This window comes from Felis catus, chromosome B1 (assembly GCF_018350175.1).
Source record: "Felis catus isolate Fca126 chromosome B1, F.catus_Fca126_mat1.0, whole genome shotgun sequence".
NCBI classification, from domain to species: Eukaryota; Metazoa; Chordata; class Mammalia; order Carnivora; family Felidae; genus Felis; species Felis catus.
This window is the reverse complement of record NC_058371.1, coordinates 3,130,761-3,148,354: the sequence shown is the minus strand read 5'-3', so window position 1 is coordinate 3,148,354 and position 17,594 is coordinate 3,130,761. Positions and strand designations below refer to the sequence as shown.

The 17,594-nt window shown below is 45.6% G+C and overlaps 1 protein-coding gene across 3 annotated transcripts in view; it reads left to right on the top strand.

Moving 5' to 3' along the window:
* Window positions 1-17,594, top strand: part of CSMD1 (CUB and Sushi multiple domains 1) — a 2,016,427-nt gene that overhangs the window by 1,600,726 nt on the left and 398,107 nt on the right. The gene's annotated exons all lie outside the window — the stretch shown is intronic.

The window sequence follows — 17,594 nt, the reverse complement described above, 5'->3', positions numbered from 1 at the left end:
TGAGTGGATTGTCATTCATTTGTTGCAGTCTCGTGTTTTTTTTTTTTTTTAAGTTTATTTATTTATTTTGAGTGAACAACAGAGAGAGAAAGAGAATCCCAAGAGGGCTCTGCACTGTCAGCACCGAGCCCGACGCGGGGCTCGAACCCACCAACCGTAAGCTCAGGACCTGCGCCAAAATCGAGAGTCAGACACTTAAGTGACTGAGCTGCCCAGGCGCCCCTTCAGTCTTGTTCTCTAAAGGTAGTGAAAGGAAATCACTTATTTTAGATATTTGAGTCAGAACCTCAGGAAAAATGAGAATCAAGGAGCAGGTGCGTACCAGAATGTGTCCACTGTCGCTTCCCTCTCCAGAAGATGAAATTCGCTGGTCTTGGGCACATTGTCATCCGCTCACCGGCACCCACCCAAAGCAGGAGTTATCTGGTGGCCACAGATTACCTTTTATCTATGCTAGCGACTGTTTTCTTAAACCCTAAATTCAGGATAGGAGCGACAGTCAAGTAGCCATTGAGAAGGGTAGACTCGCAAGCCGTGTGGAATCGCCTTTACCACAAGAGTGAGTGCACAGACAACTGTGCGACCTTACCCGATGCGTAGCTTACTTTGGAGTGACGCCACCAGAGAGAAAAGCTTCCGTTTTCTAAAATGTGGCGTTACTAACACCTGTAAGGAAGTGTTACCTCAGTAGCTGGGGCAGTGTGTCTTCTGAAGAAATCGGTGGATTGCAGTCCTGTGAGAAACCACTTGGAATGTACAGGAACTTTTTATCTGTGGAACCCACATAACAACACATCAATTTTATGATTTTTTTTCCAGCTTTATCGCGATAAAATTGGCATGTAATATCGTGTGCGTGTAAGGTGCGCCGTGTGATTTCATGCATGCCTATTGAGAAGTGATTACCAAAATAACGTTGACCTCTCACCTCACATAACTACCATCTGTGTGTGTGTGTGTGTGTGTGTGTGTGTGTGCATGTGGTGAGGAATTTTAAGATCCACTGCTCTCTCCTCAACTTTCAAGTGTACGGTAAGTGTTATTAACTCTAGTCCCCATGGTATGCGTGGCATTCCCAGGACTTCTCATTATAAGGTGAATCACAACTTACAACTAGAGGTCTGTACCCTTTGACTGCCTTCCCTCCTTCTCCCAGCCGCCTCACCCCTGGCAACCACCAATTTGCTGTTTCTGTGGGGTCAGTTTTATAGGATTCCACTTGTAAGTGAAATTATACAGTGTTGATCTCTGTTTGACTTCCCCCACTTAGCATAATGCCCTCAGGGTTCATCCGTGTTGTGGCAGATAGCAGGATTTCTTTCTTTTTCATCACCGAATGATATTCCATTATATACGCCACAGTTGTAAAAATCATTCATTCATGCACAAATGATTGCAGTGTTTCCATGTCTTGCTTATTATTAAAAAAATAACACTGCAGTGAACATGGGGGGGGCAGATATCTCTTCAATACAGTGATTTTGTTTCCTTGAGGTCTATGTCCAGAAGTGGGGCTGCTGGACTTATATTGTAGCTTTATTGTTAATTTGGGGGGAACCTCCATACCGTTCTCCACAGCGGCTGCACCAGTTTGCAGTCCCACCAACAGTGCGTGAGGGGTCCCTTTTCCCCACATCCTCGCCAGCATCTGTGTTTCTTGTCTTTCTGATGAAAGCGCTGGTTATGGTGATGTCTCATTGTGGTTCCGATTTGCCTTTTCCTGATAATGAGTGATGTTTGAGTACCTTTTGGGCTACCTGTTGGCCATCTGTATGTCTTCTTTGAAAAAATGTCTATTCGGGTGATTTGGCCACTTTTCAATTAGGTTATTTTCTTATTTTTTTTTAATTTTGTTATCACTGTTTCTTTGCTATTCAGTTGTATTGGTTCCTTACATATTTTGGATATTAACCTCTTACCAGATAAATGATTTGTAAATATTTTCTTTCATTCCATAGGCTGTATTTCCATATAGTTGATCATTTCTTCCACTGCACAGAACCGGTCCTGCTTGATTTTTGCTTTTGCTGCTTACGCGGTCAGTGTCATATCCAAAGAGTCATTGCCAAGACCCATGTCAAGGAACTTTGTCCCTGTTTTCTTCTGGGCATGTCATGGTTTTTGGTCTTCTTGACTTCAGTCCACTTTGACTTACTTTAGTGTGTGGTGTAAGAGTCCAGTTTCATTCTTTGGCGTGTAGATGCTGAGTTTTCACAACACCTTTGTTGAAGAGGCCATCATTTCCTCATTGAGCATTCCTGGCTCCCTTGTAAAATGACTGTAGATACGTGCGTTTATGTCTGGGCCTCTCTATTCTGGTCCGCTGATCTGTATGTCTGCTTTCCGCCAGCACCCTACTGCTTTGATCGCAAAAACTTGGCAGTGTAGTCTGAAGTCAGGAAATGGGATGCCTCCAACATCGTTCTTTCTCAAGATCGCTTTGGCTCTTTGGAATCTTTCGTGGTTACATATACATTTTAGGCTTGTGTGTTCTTCTTTGTATAAAAAAAGAAAGAAAGAAATGCAGCTCTTCTTTGTGTGGGGGTGGTCCAGGAGCTGCCTCAGCCTCACCTCCGAGTTCAGGGTTTTCTTCTGTCTGGATTGTTGCTGGTTGCTCTTCTTTTGGGGGGGGGGGCTGTAGTTGGGACGACTTATGTCACCATCTTGATCACGTCACTCCTGATCAATTGAGTAATCATTTTAAAAATCCAAATAGGGGCGCCTGGGTGGCGCAGTCGGTTAAGCGTCCGACTTCAGCCAGGTCACGATCTCGCGGTCCGTGAGTTCGAGCCCCGCGTCAGGCTCTGGGCTGATGGCTCAGAGCCTGGAGCCTGTTTCTGATTCTGTGTCTCCCTCTCTCTCTGCCCCTCCCCCGTTCATGCTCTGTCTCTCTCTGTCCCCCAAAAAATAAATAAACGTTGAAAAAAAAAATAAATAAATAAATAAAAATCCAAATAAATATTCGTGTAGTGACCAAGACCTCCGCAACCTGGTGTATCTACCACATCAAACAGAAATTGTCTGACTTTGTCAAAAAGTAGATTTAGGGAGGGGCGCCTGGGGGGCTCAGTCAGTTAAACATCTGACTCCTGGTTTGGGCTCAGGTCATGATCTCATGGTTCGTGGGTTCCAGCCCTGTGTTTCAGGCTTTGTGCTGACAGCGGAACCTGCTTGGGATTCTCTCTTTCTCTCTCTTTCTCTCTCTCTCTCTCTCTCTCTCTCTCTCTCTGCCTCTCTCTGTGTCCTCCCCTGCTCACTCTCTCAAAATACATAAATGAACTTAAAAAAATAGATTTAGGGGGATAATGCACACCAGTGGGAACAGCACGTGGTATGTTGTAAAACTTTATTCCTGATAAATCATTCGCACTTGGCAATATGGTGTGTTATCTAAGATACTATCATGAAAACATGGAGGTACATTTCCAAATAAAATAGATGCATTTTGTAAGTAAAGAAAACAGTATTTTTATTTTCCATCTATTGTATGTTTTTTCCTTTTTTTCTTTTCGATCTAGGACAAGGGCTAAAACATGATTACACTTCATAAAAGGATCCAGGGGATATTAAAACTCTTATGGGGGTGCCTGGTGGCTCAGTCCGTTAAGCATCCAACTTAGGCTCAGGTCATGATCTCACAGTTCCTGAGATCAAGCCCCGTGTCAGGCTCTGTGCTGACAGTGTGGATCCTGCTTGGGATTCTCTGTTTCCCTCTCTCTGTGCCCCTCTCCCCACTCACACTATCCCCCGCCCAAATAAATAAACATTAAAAAAATTAAAAAAAAAACCTCTTCTTATAAACACAGCTTCTACTTATCCATGAATGCATCATTATTATTTTTACTACAAAATTATTTTGTCTTTACATATAAATAAAACCCACCTACCCCATCCTGGATCCTAGGTCAGTTAGGAGTTGGAAATTATTTCATGAATGAGCAAATACATCTGAAATATGGTGAGAGTAACAAGTATAGAAATAAAAGCATATAAAAAAAACATGTATAAATGTAAACCTCTATGACATTCATTAAGAATAATTTCAAGGAGGGGCACCTGGCTGGCTCATCTGGTAGAGCATGTGACTCTTGATCTCAGGGCAGTTAAGTTCAAGCTTCGTGTTGGGTGTAGAGATTACTTAGAAGTAGAATCTTTAGAAACATTAAAAAAATAAAATAACTTTGAAGAGCATGTACTGTGCATTGGTCACTTGACTAGCTGCTGGAGATTGAGCAGTCAGTAAAGTAGACCCTCGTGGAGCTTACCGTAAAGCACAAAGGATAAATATAATGCACAGTGACATGTGTTAGGGAAGAGAAGAGTGAGACACAGGCAGATCATGGGATACAGGCTACCAGAGCGCAAACACGGTTGAAATGAGAATACGGACAGTGAATTGACCTGGGGAGCTGATAGGCAGGGTGGACACAACGTTTACAGTGGGCGTGAAGGATGGAAAGAGAGTACGATCAGAACTTGGAGCCTGGATAGTGGATCGCAAGGAAGAGAGTAAGGAAAGGTGGCCCAGAGGAGTTAGAGTCCAGATTATGCCGGGCTTTCTACATGAAAAGACTTTGAATTAAGAATGGAGGTCACCAGAGGCATTTCCAGCAAGTTAGGGCCATCACCGGGTTTGAGGTTTAGAAACATTGTTTTGGCTGCAGCATAGAAAGTGGAATGAAGAGACAGGGTGCGAAATGGTGAGATGGTCACAGAGGCAGCAGTGCTGGGTGGACACAGACAATCCTGGGTGATGAACAATGAAACCCTAACCAAGGAGCCACTCGAACGTGTGGGAGTGTAGTGGATGCTGTAGGACGTGTTTGTGTGGGGTATTTAGGGCCTGGAAGGACAAGTGGCAGAATCCATGAGTGAACTGTGTATGTTCTCTGAGATGGCCCTAAACCAGTGTTTTTAGTAAAAATTAAGCCGTGATTAATACGGTTCGTATTTTTTGCTAAGTTCTAAATCTGAGATTTCGGAGTGTCACAAAAATATAAAACCGGGGGGTGCCTGGGTGGCGCAGTTGGTTAAGCATCCGACTTCAGCCAGGTCATGATCTCGTGGTCCATGAGTTCGAGCCCCGCGTCAGGCTCTGGGGATGGCTCAGAGCCTGGAGCCTGCTTCCGATTCTGTGTCTCCCTCTCTCTCTGCCCCTCCCCCGTTCATGCTCTGTCTCTCTCTGTCCCAAAAATAAATAAAAAACGTTGAAAAAAAATTAAAAAAAAAATATATATATAAAACCGGAAGGGACATTAACAATCATCCAATCCTATGGCCTTTGTTTCTCATTAAGGTTAAATAACGTACATAGGGTTTTAAAGCTGGTTTTTGCTACAACTGAAACAAAACTATCTTCACCAGGGAAGAGAGTGCATTTAAAAGCTGTTACAGTACTTGCTGTCTTTTGAAACTAAAGAAATCTTGCAGAAACTTTAAAATATTCTTCCGTGGGTTCAAGAACCGTAACATAAAGTGGAAACACATGGAAGGAAATATCCCCATTGCGTCAGAAATAGTTGTGATATGTGAACTACTTTTACTCTAAGTGTTTTCAGCATGTGGTGCTCTTCATAACAACAACAAATAACAAAATTATAATAATGCAGGTGGTACTGGAACCTTTTACACCCCAAGTGAATTCTTGCAATGCATGAAAGGAATAGGGCACAATTCTCATCACTGACAAGAGATTAGTGTTTCTGCGCTCAACCGTTCTTCTGTGGACCTGACCAAATAACAAGCTGGAGAAATGTGAAGAAAGGATGGAGTGATCCATCTTTGACGGACTAAGGACCAGCATTAGCTGGAAGAAGGATAAGCTGACGGTGAGAGCATTCTGTGAACAGGGGGACCGGGGCAGGGAAAGGCACCAAGGAAGGTGTGGATCTCTGCGTTTGCCTCCAAAGGAGGTTGTGCAGAAAGGCACAAGTTGATGACCGCCATCCTGAGCACATGGGTCGGGATGCATGGGTGGACCACAGGGACCTCCCTAAGTGACGAGACAGGGTGAAGAACTGGAAAATTCTGAGCAAGAAGACACATATGTGTCATCCCCATGAGCAAGTTGCTTTTAGGGTGGAAAAAGTAGGTCTTCTGACTGTGACAGATAGCAGGGGATGGGCCTCATGGGGAGACAGGGTGCATTTCTGCTACTCAGGATGGAGTTGACCATGTGGAGGGATAGCAGTGTGAACCATGCACTCAGCCTTCCCAGGACTAATGGTTCTTGACCCTCAGGTGGAACATAGGTGAATGTTGTTGACAACAGACCAAAGCATAGGCTCCCTTCATCCACCCTAATCAGCAGCACCCCTTCCTGTGCTCTCCTGTGGCAACTTGCTGGTCTAGGACAACCTTCCTTCTCTTAAAAGATGGGGAAGTTAAGGAAGGATCAAGCTTGGGCCCTCCAGAGAGCAGGAGGAGAATTAGACACTTGAACTTGGCCAACAGTGAGCACTTGACAACGCCCTCCTGTGTCCTGAGGAACTTGTCGTCACCAGAAGTTCCCAGAAGCTCCATTTTCTTCTTCATGTGTGCTGACTACTCCTCCTCACCCAACTCTGACAATCCCCAACCCACGACAGACCCCCAGGCTTCCATCGTCACCATCAGCAAGGGCCTTCTTGTCCTCACATGGTCAGAGAATTGGTGGAATAAAAACAAACCAGTTGCCCAGGAACTGTATGCTACTCTAATCAGAGAGTAATTCTCCCTCTGGGCTTCATGAAAATAATTTTTCACTGAATTACAAACAGTGCTCTCAAGAGTCTTTTTAGGAAACATTTATCAAAGGAGCTTCCTCCTTTTGACGATTCTCAGCATCTGCCAGGGGAGTGATTTCGAAACCGAAGTCAGTTAAGTAGAAAACCTTTGCCAGAGAAAGTAAAAGCGACCGATCTTGACCTAAGGAAGGACTCGTGTACTCTACAGTAGTTTCACGTCATGGGAACAACAATTTATAGATATCGTGTCTTTTATTCACACTCATGTTAGTGTGTCGGGGCTGTCATAACACACACCACACGTTGGGGGCTTACGTGTACGTCCTCATGGTCGCACGGCTATAAGTCCAACATCACCGTGCCGGCAGCTTTGATGTCCTCTGAGGCCTCCCTTCTCGGCTTTCAGGTGGCTGTCTTCTCCCTGGGTCGTCACAGAGCTTCCTCTCCATGTGTGCCTGGCCCTAGTGTCTCTTCCTCTTCTTAGAAAGACGCCAGTCCAGGGGCAGCTGGGTGGCTCAGTCGGTGAAGTGTCCGACTTTGGCTCAGGTCATGATCTCACAGTCCGTGAGTTTGAGCCCCACGTCAGGCTCTGTGCTGACAGCTTGGAGCCTGGAGCCTGCTTCCAATTCTGTGTCTCCCTCTGTCTCTGCCCCTCCCCTGCTCATGCTCTGTCTCTCTGTGTTCCAAAAATAAATAAAAACATTAAAAAATTTTTTAAAAAAAGAAAGAAAGATACCAGTCCTAGGGAATCGACCTTAGTTACATCTCTAAAGGCTCCACCTCCAAATATGGCCACATTGAGGGTTAGGGCTTCACCATAAATTGTGCGGGGGGGGGGGGGGCGGTATATAATTCATTCCATAACAACTCTGAATAACTATTGATTAACAGTTAATTCAGTATGGTATTCCCTGATAATTACCTGCTGTGCTGACATCCTGTGTTGCCAATTTAGGGCAGAGCCGTATCCTTGGGTAAGATGACATTATCTTATAAGATGAAATGTCTAACAAGAACACATGCCTGAACAGATGATGTGCCAACTCTGAAGAGATGACCTAATAAAGTACCCGTGGGCGGTGCCAAGATTCTCCAGAAGCAATTTGCTATTTGCTCTAATGCACAGATAATTGGATAATCAAGTGCCCAAATGTTGTGCCTAATTGTAGAGCAAAGTTGAAAAAAAGTGGCCTAGACGGTGTTTAGATTATTCATAGCTAAATGCCCATTTCAATCACAAAATAATCTCTGCAAACTGGGCACAAGCCATTGATCTCAGTAGATATAATAGACATAGGATGCTTATCTTTGGTAAAAATTACCTATGGTAAAAATTAATAAGCAATATGTAGTCAAGGAAGTAATGTCCAATATCTATCTAGGACAGCAGGTATAGGGTACTTATGTCTAACAAGTGTGACTTCCTATCTCTGAGAAAAACTGGCTGTGAAACATACTTGGAAGAATTAGTGACTTTATATTCTATGTCTGCTAACTAGAAGCCTGTGGAATGTTCTAAGAAACGGTGCCTTTCATTTCGGTACAGTTCATCTCCTTAGGAAAAAACTTGATAACAGGGCCAGTAATTTACTAAACCTATTTCGTAGTTTCCAAAATTAAAAATTCTTTTTATTTGGCCCTTGAATATGTACCTCTTTCTCTTCTATATGGACAGCCATCCATATGTGCGTTCAAGCCCAGGAAATTAGAAGTCAATTGGAAGTTCGCCAGTGAAAGAGTGCCTGTGAATTGCCACCTACTCCACCAAGAGTAGCCTCGGACCCCCCTGATTTTTATGGCAGGATGAGGAAAGAAACAGAAATCCCCGTGGCACCTGGGTGGCTCCGTCAGTTAAGTAACAACTTTGACTCAGGTCACGATCTCAGTTTGTGGGTTCCAGCCCCGTGTCGGGCTCTGTGCTGACAGCTCAGAGCCTGTACCTGCTTTAGATTCTGTGTCTCCCTCTCTCTCTGCCCCTCCCCCATTCCTGCTCGCGCTCTCTCTCTCTCTCTCTCAAACATAAATAAAAAATTTAAAAAGAGAAAAGAAAAAGAAATCCCCATGGCACCTGGGTGGCTGTGTCAGTTAAGTGTACAACTTTGACTCAGGTCATGATCTCACAGTTTGTGGGTTCCAGCCCCGTGTCGGGCTCTGTGCTGACAGCTCAGAGCCTGTACCTGCTTTAGATTCTGTGTCTCCCTCTCTCTCTGCCCCTCCCCCATTCGTGCTCGCTCTCTCTCTCTCTCTCTCTCTCAAAAATAAATAAAAAATTTAAAAAGAGAAAAGAAAAAGAAATCCCAAATGGTTTTGATTCATTGTATCCTGAAGCACTCTTATTTTTACTTTTTACGTAATTTGTTCTTTTTCTACCTATGTGAAAATCATTTCGATCATATTCACACTTTGTCTCAAAACACGTTTACTTTTATATTTACTTGCCTTAGTTATTTAACTCCCAACTTATTCCCAAAAGAATTTTTAAAAACTTATTTCTACTTTTTTTTCCCTGAAAACTAAATACAGGGTAGCAGCATAGTTAAACGCTGCGCTGGTGAACAGAGCCACACATACTAGAAAGGATTTTATGTCTGGGAGGTGATTTTGTTCCCACTGAGGTGATATTTTTGGTAGGAATTCAATTCAATTTTTAATTTTGCTAACATTCTGTAGCAGACGTTGTGGATTATCTATGAAAATTATCATTTATTAAAAAAAAAAAAACCTGACTTTTTTTTCCCCCTACACTGTGGAGTCTAACATGACATTTCCTGGATCTTTCAAGGTAGGAATGACCCAGGTGAGCTACAGGGGACAAAGACAAGTGAACAGATAGAGCCTCTGGAAAGTTTTGGGGTATTTTTGTTTTTTTGTGTTTTTTTGTGCATGTGTTTGTGGTTTTTAAAGAGAAAACCCAGCTCGCCGCCCTTGTGGGAAGCCTGGACTCTCCACCTCCTCCTGCCTTGAGACGTGGCAGCCACTTTGCGCCACGAGACCGCACCGCTCACGATGTTGGCCTGTGAGTCCAGGGGGCAGGCGTCTGCAGAGCATGTAGGCTCTCGCCGACCTAACCCATATGCCACTCTGCCCTCCAGCCTCTGGGTGCGTGAGGAAAAGGAAATGCTCGTGAGTTCGAGCTAGCGTCCATTGAACCGTTTTGTTCCTCACAGCCGAGGGCAGTCCTCGTCAAATGAGATTCACAATGTTTAGTGACACTAAGTGTCATCCTCTGGCCTGTGAGAAAGAGAGCGTTGTGGCGTGTGAACTGACTTGGCTGTTTCTGTGCTGGTGGGACTTACGGGTACGTTTATCGCACACGTTGAATCGTTTCCATGTGATTATTTTTAAGCAGGCGTATAGAATAAATCCACTTTGGTGTTTCTCTTTTTGCATCAGTCTTGGCTTTAGTCCAAATTAAGGGCCATCCTTGGGAAACTATTCCAGTTGCCCTTTGATAGCACGCACGCTGTGTGCTTGTTTATGAAATACTTATTACCAGGGGTCAGTCTAAATCTGTCTTTTTTTTTTTTTTTTTTTTTTGGATTTTCTATATCTTCGTTCTGGTGCGGACACGCTCGAGGGAAAGGCCCGCTGGGTGAGAGAGGAGGGGGTGAAATTCTGCATGTCCCCTGTCCAGCCCCCTGCTAGGTGCTGCGTGCCAGTGGGGTCCCGTGTTTTGTTGTCTTGAAAACTCCAGCCTCGCGCATCCTTCTGCCTCCAGTCCTGAGGGAGGCCCTGTCCTGCTTGGCAGCTGTCCCTCCTTCTTCCCAGGCTCTGTGTTCGCAGTGCAGCTAAATGCTTCGTTGGGAAACTCTAGATTTGTGAGTGGGAGGGGCGGAGCTCCCCGTGATGCTGGTGTGTGGGCAAGTATGGGAACTGCTGATTTCAAGAAACCAGAATGCAGAGGCCACGGTGAGAGAGGGGCCTGCTTAATTTTGCCAGAATTAAGACTGCCTCACTCTTTTTTTTTTTTATTTTTAAAAAAAATTTTTTAACGTTTTATTTATTTTTGAGACAGAGAGAGACAGAGCATGAACGGGGGAGGGGCAGAGAGAGAGGGAGACACAGAATCGGAAACAGGCTCCAGGCTCTGAGCCATCAGCCCAGAGCCCGACGCGGGGCTCGAACTCACGGACCGCGAGATCGTGACCTGAGCTGAAGTCGGACGCTCAACCGACTGCGCCACCCAGGCGCCCCTGCCTCACTCTTTAAAAATGCAATTGATAATTTCTCAATCTCGAAGCTTCTAGTTAACAGGAAAAACATCGTAATACAGAGGCATCTTTAAAATGATCAGATATTGCATTCTGTGATGATAATACAGGGCCAAATGATGTAAGGATCAGCTTTACCTAAAGTTCTAAAGTTGAAGGGCTTGGGGCATCTGGGTGGCTCAGTCGGTTACGCCCTGACTTGGGCTCAGGTCATGATCTCAAGGCCATGGGTTTGACCCATGCGTGGGGGCTCTGTGCTGACAGCTCAGAGCCTGGAGCCTGTCTTCAGATTCTGTGTCTCCCTCTGTCTCTGTCCCTCCTCTGCTCGTGCTGTCTCTCTCTCTCTCTCTCTCTCTGTGTCTCTCAAAAATCAACATTAAGAAAAGAATGTAAAAAAAGAAAAAGAAGGTAGAAGGGCTTTTTCCTTCCTTTTGGACCTGTCACATCCTGAAAACGGGGCCAGTAATGCTGGTGTTGGTCAAGAGGGTGGGCATTAACATTGCAAGCAAGTAGAATGTGTCCTGAGCGACAGCTCCTTACCACCCGGGGGAAGGTGGCGGCCACTGGCTCTGGACACGGAGTGTGGGCGGCTCCGCTGGGTGCTGCCCTTGGCTGAATTGCTCCGGACCCAGCCCAGCTGCAGCGTCAGCATCTCTGCAGTGGCTCTGAGGCAGCCTTTCTTTTCCATGACCTACGGGGTGAGCACTCGGGGCGAACACGGTTTGCTTTCAGCTGCTTGCTTTGATTTTAAAGACATATGAGGCCCAGTACTAACTTGAGAATATCTTTGCCATGACAGATATCTCGCCAGGAGTGTTATGGTGGTCATCCATCCGTCTGTTCAAATTATTGCACTGTAGACTTCTGGAAGATAATTATTTTTCATCCTAGTAGCTTAGCACATAAGAGGTGCTCCACTAATAATTTTGGAAGAGTACCAAAGAGACTAATACGTGAGATAAAAGATCTGTGACTTAAACCTCCATTCTCAGTGGGGCACCCTTTCCTGTAACACATGTCGCCCACCAAGTGTATCTAAAGGGGTTGATAGAAGTTAACATCTTCAGGATAATTTAGGATTGGACTTGTGGCCAACAAAGAAGCAAAAATCCATACAGTGGATACCTGTAAGTTGTGTTTTATTTTATGGTGGCGTTTAGGTGCCTTCTCTCCAATATTTATTACAGCATGAAATGTTTCACAATAAATGAGGAAACAACTGGCCGTTTCCTGTAGCTCTCACGGCATGATTATAAGAAAGCGTGATGAAAGAACCATATCCCCGTCAAGGTCTAGAGGTTCTGTGTCGCCTGGTCCTTGACCCGCTCGTTGCTTTTGTGTTTTGCTCGTCTGGCCCTTTATCACCGGACTACAGTCACTCTTGGCGTCTGGCTGTTCCTCAGCCCTGCCTGGTGGATTCCCCACTCAGCCCCGTGCTTTGGTTCTGTCTTCTGTCCATGCAGGGTTCTCCTCTCTGACACTCGCAGACGCATCCTCCCTTCACGTCTCTGCTCGATTGTGTGCTTTGCAGAGGGTGTCCCTGCATCCTCCCCCCGAAACAGACCACCACGGTCTGTGTTCCCTCTTACCCCCCCGTCCTCTCTTTTCGGAACATTCATCAGTGTCTGACATATTTCATACTATTTGTTTATTTTCTGCTGAGTGCCCCGAGCTGCAGTCTTCACAAGATCCATGATTTGGTGCGTTTGCTTGTTTCTTACACCTTACGGCTAGAACAGCCCATGTACTGTGCGCCAAGATATCAGCCACAGACTAAGACATGGGGCAAAGCCTAGTAGCTCTTTGCAGGGAACAAAACAAGTCAGCCGCCTGTCTTCCAGCTAGAAGCCTGGTCAGACATCTCAGAAGGTCCGCAAAAGAACAAAACAATACCAGCACCCACTTTGTTTCGGGCACTGATTTTAGTACTGGGAAATACAGAGAAAGATATGGATTGGTCATCATTCTGGAAAAATTTGCAGTGTGATGGGACAGAAAGACAGGATCGCAACTCAAATCAATCCTGACTGGATTAGTTCTAAAATGTCTACAAAAAAAAGGACCCGGCAATTCTAGAACAGGGAGCCAGACCTGGGCTGTGGGGATTCGAAGAGGCTTTAATGAGGGCGGTGCCACGAAAGGAGAAGAGGAGGTGTCTTAGATGGGGGTGGGGGACACCAGAACGGAAGGATGCCCGGCAGCATGAGAGGTTCTGGAGTGTTCAGTATGCCTCTGGCCTGAATGTGAGCGTCCTTCACGGAAAGGCAGAAATTTAAGTTGAAGACGCGCACGGTATTTGGGACATGCACGCTGACTGCATGCTGCTGGGTCCCTTTACGACATACAGGCAGCTGATAGGTGGGTGTGCCCACAGGTGCACGCCTGTGGGCTGGTTGAGGAGGACAGGACATTCCGTGGAGTGTTGAAGACAAGATACACAAGTGAGAGTCAACACCACGGCACCCCGATGTGTCAAAAATATTGTGTAGATAGGGTTTGATAAGGGGCCCTGCGGCAGGGTACTCAGCTGTGTAAAGGAGCCCAGGGGAACTTGGCTGTGACTGGAGCCAGCATTCGTTCCCCTGTGCTTCTGTGCCCTGTGCTGGGGCCATGGCAGGTGCACGTGCAAAGATGAGTAATCAGCCAGGCCTCCGTTAGCTGGGTGCCACACCACGTGCAGGTGTCGGCGGGCAGCTCTCGTGGGTCAAGAGGCTTGCGTTTAATTGAACAAAATTGCCTTTTGTAGATCAGGAACTGTCCGACGACTGACAAGTTCATAGGGTTCAGCTCCGTGTTTCTCATGACCGTTCTCAGAAATTTACCTCCAAGTCACCTGTGCTCGTCTGTTGGCACCGCTCTGTTTTCCAGCATCTGGTCCGGAGTGATATCCCATTTGTGCAGACGTTTCATTCTCTCCAGAGAGACCACACGGGCTTGCCACAGCAAGAGTCCCCCTGCCAGGCTCACTGTCAGTCTTGCTGTTTGGCTCCCGTGCCATCTAATGCCCGTATGTTGGTAAAAGCAAAAACGCCCAGATAAATTAAAAGAGCAAATAGCGGGGCGCCTGGGGGCTCAGTCGGTTAAGCGTCCTGCTTGGGCTCAGGTCGTGACCTCACGGTTTGGGAGTCAGAGCCCCTCTTCGGGCTCTGTGCTGACCGCGCAGAACCCAGTTCAGATTCTCTATCCCCATCTCTCACTGTCCCTCCCCACTTCGCGCTTTCTCTCTCAAAAATAAACAGACATTAACAAAGAAAAAAGAGAAAATGATGAATCCAATTACTCATTTGTTATGTAAACATTTACAGGTCTAATATACCTAATAAAACGCGTTAGAGATGAATGTTAAGTATGTAGTGTCAATAGAATTGTTTTAGGTGAAGTTTTAAAATATCCCTCAAAAATAAATCATAAAATTCAGAAAACTTAATACGGAAAAATTAAAATGAAATAATGGGATGTAGTACTTTTAAAAGTTCTTGTCAAGAAGAAGGAAAACAGGGGCGCCTGGGTGGCTCAGTTGGTTGAGTGACCGACTTCGGCTCAGGTCATGATCTCATGGTTTGTGAGTTTGAGCCCCGCGTCGGGCTTTGGGCTGATGGCTCAGAGCCTGCAGCCTGCTTCCGATTCTGTGTCTCCCTCTCTCTCTGCCCCTCCCCCACTCATGCTCTGTCTCTCTCTGTCTCAGAAATAAATAAACATTAAAAAAAAAAAGATTAAAAAAAAAGAAGGAAAACACATCAGTAGGAATGTCATAGAGTCCCCAGTAGAAGGCTGATACTGAGAAACAATATCAGAGAAGAAGTGAAGAAATAATCACACCTAATATTTCCTCAAGTTCCGTTTCTAGATTGATAATTTGGAAGAGATATTTTGACCAGCTTTTTTGTTTGTTTGTTTTTTGTTTTTGTTTTGTTTTGGTTTTGGTCTGTAGGGACTTCAGTCTTTCGACTGATAACAAACTGTCAGATTCTTTTCCACAAAAGCCTCTCAAGGTCATCTCTGACGTCTTACATTTCGTTAAGTATGGAAACAGGTTTCCTGCGGCTGCTATATCAATGTCAACACTGATTATTCATCTTCCATTTGTTCCATAGTTTCACAAAAACTATGTGAAGTAGACACAGATTCTCAAGGGAAGGCAGTGTGACCTCCAAGGGGAATTTCAAAACCCCATGTGGATTGTGTCACGCTCATTTGGGGGCAAGAGCGGGCTCAGTGTGTTGGGGTCACGCGTGCAGAGTGACCCCTCGCACCTCCTCCAGATGAAGCTACACTGGTGTAATCACGGGCCACGACCACACTTCTCCCGTGGCTGAAGAAAAAGTCCTACTAGCGCTCACACCCGCTGACCCCACACCACGCTGTGTGGCCACTAATCACTGGTCTCTACGGAGCACCTAGTAAGGACGCGTCTGGACCCACGAAGGTCGGCATCTTTGGTGGAAGTGAATGACCACAGGACTGTCTTCACCCCAGCAGGAGGGGCACAGTGGCCTTCATCTGCACCCACACCACAGGTCTAACCACAACCGTGTGGTGTCCTAGCACTCCACTCAGGAGTTCTTGGAATCCGTTAATGTAGGAAACAGCATTATGCCAACGTGCCATCGTTTATTTCCTTGTAAGAAGGAACCGCAGGTTTTGGAACTGCAGACGCACAACTGACGTCTGCAAGTCTAAGGTTTGCTCACAGTCGTATAATGGCTAACATTTTGAGCCCTGTATGCTGGGTATGTTGTGTGAATTATGTCGTTTAACCCCCTCATCTGTCCTTTGAGGTAGGCAGTGGTCCCTGATGATGTATAAACGAGGCTTTTGAGAGACCAAATTGCTCATGGTGGCCACTCAAAGGCCAGGAGGCCCAGAATCCAGTCTGGCATCCTGACTCCTGACCTCAGGGCTGTGTCCTTTGCCAGGACCAGGGGGTGCTCAGCCCCTACCCGACTGAGAGGCCCATGAACTGCAAGCTGGGTTTTGTTATAAACCATTGCTGTGAACTGCCTTTGATTCACATTGAAAACAAACAAACAAACAAACAAACAAACAAACAAAACCAACTTGGTTCAAGGCATCCCGAGTGTTGAATTCAAGTAAACCCACTCGTGGCTCAGTTCAAGTCAAGTCACACGACTTGAACTCCAAGGTCTGTCCTTAAGAAAACACGTTCTCTGGGTGATTTCTTTGGCCTGCGTTGCACCCAGGAACACTTCTGTTCCCGTGGATCTGTCACTGTAAGGGTCACCTTCTTTACTGGAGAGCCCGGGAGGTTAGGGGAGCACCCTGGACCTGTGACCCTGCACCTGTTTTTGTTTCCTGCTCTTACGCTTAAGAAAACAGGTGTGACAGTATCCCATATACTGGAAGTCTTGACAGCATTATGAAAGTACGGGCTGATTCCACTGCTTTGGTATGCCTGAACTCTCAGAAGTACAGTTTGTCCTCTCGTCACTGGGTGTGTGTATACGTTCCACATACGGTAGGCACGATCCTCAAAACCATCCAGCAACCCAGTCCTGTGCCATTCTACAGACATCCTCCAAAATTGTGAACTGGATTAGAAAGTAGTTAGATTGCTAGTAAAACCTAAGTTTGAGTTTGTGCTTGGTCGGTGCAAGAAATTAGAATAAGCCCATGACACATTTCAGAAGGCAGACCCAATCGGTGCATTTTGGATGTGTGCGTGGAAACCATCCCATGCGTCTCGAAATTCGCTTGTCTCCCTCCCTGCGCTCACCAGTCCTGCAGAGAATGTTTACACTTGTATTCAGCTCAGCTCCTATCTCATCCTAAAACCCTGCAACACCTTCTTCCCAGGGCAAAACACACAAAAACCCAACAGGCTGCTCAGTGGGGGGAAGGGGGGGTCCCTGGGGAGGGGGTCCCTCCCTTCCTTTCTAGCGATCGGTGCCCGCTACACTGGGCTGGTATCTCTTTCTTAGAAGGGCTGATTTCAGGCTTCCCTCAGGATGTTTATACCTTCTCTTTCCTCCCCCATCTATTATTGTGTAATCCTTTGAACGTCTCCACTTTGCTTCAAACCCCACCTATCGTGATCTGAAACTCATATACATGTGAAACTTCCATGGTTTCCCTCCATATAATGTGAGCCCCATGAGTGCGAGAATTCTGTCTTGTTTGCTCAGTCACCTCAGTACCTAGAACAGAGCCTGACACATAGTTTGCTCTCAAAAACTACTTCTATGTGAGTAAATAGCCTATTTTATTTAATAGATTCTGTGTGCTTAACACTTAAGACGGAGGTGTGGTTGAAGTCTATGTATACATACTCCTGGTGTGTTTGTGTCCCTATTTCATTACAGTTGTGTTTTCATGAAAAGGGGCTTGATTCTGCCCATTTTCTCTTCATCCAGACACCATTAATGTATTCGCTTTGTTTCATAAACGAGTCTTAAGATTGAGGGAAGGAATATTCAAATGCATTTATTGACTTAAATATTCAGTAGCGAATGAACAATCTTGTATTGTTTACATTAAAAAAAAAAAGACAGATGAAAACATAATACGTGTTTACATTTTAACAGCAGGGTGCGGGAGGCGCGTGGGCATCTATGTATTAATTGTAGCATTTGCGTCACCAGCATCCGTGTAACTGTCCGTCTCCCTTAGGAGACAGTACATTAAATACCTTTCTCTCAAG